The sequence below is a fragment of the Macrosteles quadrilineatus genome, unplaced genomic scaffold (genome assembly GCF_028750875.1).
Source record: "Macrosteles quadrilineatus isolate MER2022 unplaced genomic scaffold, UCM_ALF_1.0 Scaffold_9__3_contigs__length_116548681, whole genome shotgun sequence".
Classification (NCBI taxonomy): Eukaryota; Metazoa; Arthropoda; class Insecta; order Hemiptera; family Cicadellidae; genus Macrosteles; species Macrosteles quadrilineatus.
In genome coordinates, this window is record NW_026542602.1 from 85891999 (window position 1) to 85899258 (window position 7260).

The window sequence follows — 7260 nt, forward strand, 5'->3', positions numbered from 1 at the left end:
TCCCCAAAGATGTTCGTAATTATCAAACTGGCCAGTTACAATTTAATCAAACAGGGACTATTATGTAGGTTTGTGATCTACATCACTCCTTGCTGATCAGTGCAACGGGGCCAATCGACTGCTGAGTCGATTATTTGACAATTTTTATTTAGTATTTAATATTTATGAATTTAATGGGAGTCTATCCTCATGACCTTTTGTTAACCCTAGCCTTCGACCGAGCACTCTGTTACCCCCATTTACGTTACACAATCAAACTCTCACTATTAAAAAATGTAATACTGTTCAAAATTATTCTACACATGAAATACAAACGTTTTAAATAATAATACTGATGATGATAGAATCTGACTTTACATAGAATACAAAATAATAATATCACAGATAAACATTGCTCTTTAAATTAATATACCATTTCAATTCAATAAATAATTTTCATTTGACTAGGTTCACTATTATAACTTAAATTCTTTGTATGACATGACCAAATTTAATAAAACATTTTATCCTGAATCGTGACCATGTGCTCTAAGTAGACCAAATGAAACATGAAAATCTCAGACCAAACAAAACATGATTCATAACTTGTAAAACGAGTGGTACATGTGAAAAAATGTGGCAGATTGGCAAGACTATTTTAATACTAAAACACAAATAACACAAACATTTACTTACGTACACATGTCGACACATACACTTTCATCCCAACGAAGTTTCACGCATACAGAACACTTAAAAACTGACTCGTGGTTTGGTGACTTTTTGTCTGACCGAGCGGAATATCACGACACGGTTTTTTCTGGTGTAGGACTTATTAATTCTTGTTTTTCCGAGCTGGCGTTTAATGATTCAATTGAAAATACCGTCACGACGATCCGCGATTCGCTAGAAACTGACATTTGCTATCGATATGATGCATGTACGAATTTTCATCACGAACGCGAACAATCAATCCGGCATCTCAACTGTCTCGACTTAATACTAATAAAACACACCCCCAAATGCAATTCGGCGAAATTTTGACAATTGCGATCGTTTGATGCACGTACAATTTCCGCCCGAACGCTAATTTCCGAGCTACGAACTAAGATATTAATAAATTCGTCCTACACCAGCGACAAAACGCGACTTCACATGTTGACTACGCGATTACTGAACCACGAGTGACGACGAGACGTTTGCACACGGCACGGCTCCCAACGGTCTTCCAGTTCGTATCCTTCCGCGTTACGTCATGTTGGACTGACTTGTCCATTGCCTGGCGCGGATTTTAAATCTTTGAATTTAAAATCGGCACACATTCTGGATGGCTCTTTTGTTAAATCCACCAGCATGTCACTGTCATTGTATATAAAATAAAAATAAAACAAATATAGAAACTGTGATTTCATATGCTTTAGATCTGCAAGGGAATGAATGGCTCGTGAGAAATCGGCTGTTTTGTCTCCCAACCCACGCCATGCGCCGTGGGCCACCCCAGGCGTGCATCTCACACAAGCTTGGTAGCTCAACCTGCGCCTCAAAACACATGCGTCATGGGAACGAGGCTTTAAATCCCTTCCCAGCATTGGGAAGACGTGGCTTGCTACGTAATAATGTAAATCAGCTCCCTTGTTAAAAAATATATAGCCTACATTTTACTATTTTACTCACTTGCTAGAATTTCTCAACCTTCTTATTTTAGCCTGGACAAGCCATCGTGCTATCACTTGGTCCACTTCTTTTACCGTAGCCTCTTTAAGTTGGAGTTTTACTGAGTCTGGAATTACAAAATAACCATCAGACATAATATTGTGCAAGTGTAACTTTTAGAATTAATCAGGGTGACTCATCCTTATACGTAAAGAGGAGTAACAGTTTTCAAGAAAGATATATTCCTCTCCACTTCCAGACAACCAATTTTCTAAAAAATAATCGGATGAGTCATCTTCTGCATCAACATCGCTGTCACAAGAAAGCTGTAATTTTCAAAATTCCTATGAATCTTACTTGTACGTAAATGCAAGTGAGCCGTAAACAACAACACAGTCGAAGTCGGCGTGATCAGCTGTTAAGTTGTTGTCGTAATACTTTGTCAATTTGTATTTGTATTTTATTATTGTGTATTCGAATAATACTTTATATACAACATGTTTTTAAAAAAAAATTAAAGGTGCAGTCACAACCGTTTGCTGAGGATAGCTCAGCCTACAATGGCTGGGTAAAGTTCCAGGGTCTGCGATAAGGTCAGGGAAACCACTAGGCCAAAAGCCGGGTCTAACCGGTATAGGACTGGCTCATACACGGGCACTGTGAACAAGTCAAAAACAAGTCATCAAAACAAACGTGCAATAATCACCACCAGGCCTAAGCCGATTCTCCACTCTCCTAGGGGGTCGTTGCTGACGGGTCCGCGGAATTGGCTAACTCTGGAACTCGCTAACCCCATGTTAAAAGCCCTATCTTCAAATTTGGTCGATGAGAGGAACTCGCTAACTTGTTCGGTTTCGGAATTGGCTATCCCCGGAACCCGCTAACCCGCTCTAGAGCCGGGTTAGCGAATTCCGTCCTCGTACGGAAGTCGCCAACTCGGTCCCTCGCAGAACTCGCTAACTCCCAATCAGAAGCCTCGCGGGCCGTCCAATGGGAGCCAAGCACGAATATTTTCGGCCAGTGTTACCGAAAGTGTAGTACCTATATAGTATCGGTACCGGTACCATAATGTCGTATCCTACGATTAATTAGGAGTAAGAGCAACGTAGTTGATCAAATAAATATATTGAGAAGTATGTTTAACATTATTCTCATGATTATTAGGGTGGAAAATGCATTATAGTCTTACCATAGACTAACCAACACAAGTAAACTTTATATCCCATTGTAAACTTTGAAGCTTGTTTTTCGCGTCTAGTTCATGTCCGGTGACACTGATCGCTAGTGTCGACAAAATTGTGTTTCTATTATTTCTATCGTTAACTTCATAATTTGCTCTTTACAATTTGATTATATAACTAGGGGACGTGTATTAGTTGTGATTAGAACGTTTTATGTGGTTAAAAGAGGTTTTAAATGACTGGAAACAAGAAACAATTGTAAACAAAACACAACCTCTAAAGACAGTGAACCGGACAGAACCAACAATAAAACTGTTTTCAGCTGATCCATAAGGATTAGAAATATACTAATATAAGGGAGTATGTTTTATATTTGGGCTTCTTACTTAAATAGTAGCTTTATGGTATGCAAAGAGATAAAAATGTACATTTAATTTGGATCTTTTTCATGTTATGAAATATCTATTTTCATAGTTCGCCATTTGTTTCTTTTATTCGAATAAATACAATTTTTTGAACTTCTGCAAATAAATTATTGAGTTCGTATTTTATATACTGGGCTTGTAACCTTGAATCATAAATCATGATAAAATTTACACGTTAAACGTCAGTCCAGAAATACATTGTAGTGGTAATGTATTTTTAAATAGAGCTATTGAATTTAAATACATATTTATCAATACAATATAAAGTTGTAGGCCTAATTTATTCATAGATTGCATTAAAAATGAGTCTATGCATAAATACAACTTGTAAATTTCTTTTATCGTAGGCTATTAGTATAGAACCCGGGTCATCCTCTTAATTTTGTTTAATTCATATTAATTTTACGTCTTTCAGTAGGCCTACTTTTTAAAAGTCTGGAGTTTTTCTTCAGGCTGGTTCTAAATCGGCCCAGGCGTTCTTGTTTGTTACAATTCTTATGAATGGTGGCCATACCTAAAATTACTTGATCTTGTCCAAAAACAAAGCTATTGTCTATTGAGTAGCTCAGTACCGGGGAACGGTGAACCGAGCAATGGCTTGGTATAGTTTATTTCGATTGTGAAACCAATGTAAAGGAAACCCAACTAAGAAAATCCGTTTTCAACTATTTATTAGGCAACTATTTACTATGGCCTACAGTGCTTTGGCTTAAACTATTAGGCCTAGATAAAAGCTTAGTCTAATGTCATATTTTTACACGTAAGTTGGGCGATTCAACGACGAACATTTAATTTTAAATCTATGAATTAGTTATGAAAGTTACGATGTTTGATGACATTACGATTAAATTTGTTTTCCGTGTCTGAGAACTAGCGTGTATTTTAGCTTAATTTCGTAGGGGTTTAATTATTTTTCAATATTTTTCAACTCTATTATTTTCTTTTATACTTATGGCATTTATATTTAAGATCGAAATCATAAACATTTAACTGGCCATTGTAGAGTTAAATAAAAAAAAACACTTTTCATGAATTTTTAATAATTGTCTTTGAATTACTTTGGGCTAGTTATCTGTTAAAAGTGAAATTGATAACAAAAACAATTACATTTACTGTATCTTCATTGACACTGATATTTTGAAATACGGTAATGTACGATTATTTTGTCGTGCAAGGTTGGCAACGCTCCATGCAGTGGGCGCGGCCGGGTTAGCGACTTCCAGAGTTAGCGAATTCCGCCACGAGACAAAATCGAGTTAGCGGGTTCCGGAGTTAGCCAATTCCTGACTGAGACGGTTAGCCAGTTCCAGAGTTAGCCAGTTCCGACACACGACCGAGTTAGCGAGCTCCTGAGCTAGCCAATTCCTACTCTCTCTCTTGCTTACTTGTCTCTTGCTGACTACACAACTCGGGCTTCGTCCTAACTATCCAATAGTTAAGCCCAGAGTGCCTAAAACACAGTGAGTTCCACGACGACTTGCCAATAACAACCACAACGCGAGTTATCACCAGTCACGCGGCCAAATAGCGAAATTATACCCCCCTAGGAAAAATAACTCGTTACAACCTTAATCACAATAACAACACACCAAACAATCTCCTCGCGCCAATAAATTGTAAATAGAAAAAAGTGTACTCACTGAGAACTGCTTTGTAGAGAGCAAGTTGCTTGAACAAACTTTTCTATCTCCCTAACAGGCTGTAACGTCCTGCAACATCATTCGTCATTATCCTTTTAAGGACTCTGGCCGTTATGTCTAGAATACTGTTCCCTCCAAGAGATCGTAACATAGCCACCTAAAAATTGAAAAATCAAATGTAGGCTAATAAAACAGTTACCGGTAGTAAAATATGTGACAGTACTTATATTTTCAGTGCAATTATTGAAAAAGTCAACGAATCAAATGCAAGGTAACTTCAAGTCAGGCCGATACGCTGGCTGTACCGGTATATGGATGGATATAAATACAATACAATACAATACAATACAATACAAATCATCTTTATTCATCAAGTATTTTACAGCAAATACATGAACTGCGTCACAGAAAGGAAAAGATAAGCAAAAAATTAGGTATACAAGTATCCTAAATAATAGATTACAAACATAAATCATAACATAACATATTTCTAATCATTTAAATTCCAAAACTCTTCAATTGAATATAATGATTTAGATTGCAAATAGTTTTTCAGTAGTTTTTTAAAGCTACTGTAATTATGTTCATTGAAAATATTTTTGGGTAGGCTAAATAAAAATTTTTTGCCAATGAAACTGGTTTTTTTCTCAAATAACTTCAATCTGTGTTGTTCTACATGCCTGGTGTTTCGTAAATTATAACTGTGGAAATTTTTAGTTTGATAATCTGAACTTTTTACATGTAGAATAGTTTCAAAAATGTATAAATCATAGATGGTCATTATACCCAATTTAGAAAAATATTTTTTAACTGATTCTCTGTTTTTTATACTAAAGATAATTCTAAGAGCTTTTTCCTGTTGACGTAGAATTTTGTCTAGGTTTTTTTTTGTGGTACCACCATATAAAGCTATTCCATAAGCTATATGTGAATTTATCAAAGCAAAATAAATAGTTTTAAGAGTTTCAATGCTTGAGACACGGGACATTTGTCGCAAAGCATAAATACCAGCTGTAGATTTTTTTACCACATGTTTCACATGCTCATCCCAGGTTAAATGCTGGTCTAATATTAGACCTAGAAATTTAGTGTGCTCCACTTGATTTAATTTTGAACCATTAAGATATATATCTGGTTGTAATTTTAATCTTGATTGCCTTGTGGAGAAAGATAAAATATTAGATTTATTTGAATTTATTAGTAGATTTTTGTTATTTGTGAATTCATTTACTGACAATAAATTTAAAAAAGACTTTAGTTCCACTTCTTCTTGAGATTTACCTGTAATTGTTATGTTTGTATCATCTGCATACAGACATACAGATCCTCCAGCATTTACAACTCCTGGAAACCCCCTTATGTAGCAAAGAAACAACAAGGGACCCAGTATAGATCCCTGTGGGACACCATACTTTACTGTTTTAAAGTTGGACAAGACATTTTGGGTGTATGCATATTTGCAATTTGGATAGTATGAGGTATGTCGAATTTGAACACATTGTTTCCGATTGTTTAAATATGGTCTGAACCAATTATATTCTTTATTATTTATGTTTAGGCCATGAAGAATTTCAAGTAATTTATCATGTGAGACACTATCAAAAGCTTTAGAAAAATCCAAAAATATTCCAACAACTTTTTCATTGTTGTTAATTGAGTTGATAACTGATTCAATGAAGTTAATGCTAGCAGTGGTTGTGGATCTTCCTGGTCGAAAACCATATTGCTCTTGATCCAGCAACTGGTTTGATTCCAAAAAATCCAACAACTGGTTGTATACAACTTTTTCAAGGATTTTTGAAAAAACTGGTAGCAATGATATTGGTCTGTAACTAGAAGGATCATTGGCATCCCCCTTTTTAAAGACCGGTATTATTTTAGCAATTTTTAGTTTAGAAGGAAAGATACCGCTAATTAAAGATGAATTAATAATGTGTGTTAATGGTCTTGAAATAATTGGGAAAACACGCTTAACAAGGGTAATTGGAATATCATCTACTCCTGTTGAAAATTTATTTTTGAGTAATTTAACTATCTTTTCAATATCTTTTTCATTGACTTCTTTAAATTTGAAACTACTCTTAGGCTTTTGTAAATTTATTAAGTTTGATTGTGAAGTTGTATTTATGTTAATATTAGGAAGAACTTGATCTTCCACAAGGTTTGTGAAGAAATCATATGTTTCCTACACATGTGGGGTCCGATTCACACTTGCCATTTAATACTACTTTAATGTTTTTTTCTTGTTTTGTTTTGTTGTTAATCTCAGAATTGACAATTTTCCATGTTGATTTAGACTTGTTGGTTGAATCAGATATTTTCCTGTCAAAATATTGCTTTTTCTCGTTTAATATTTGGAATTTCAGTTCTTTTTTTAACTGT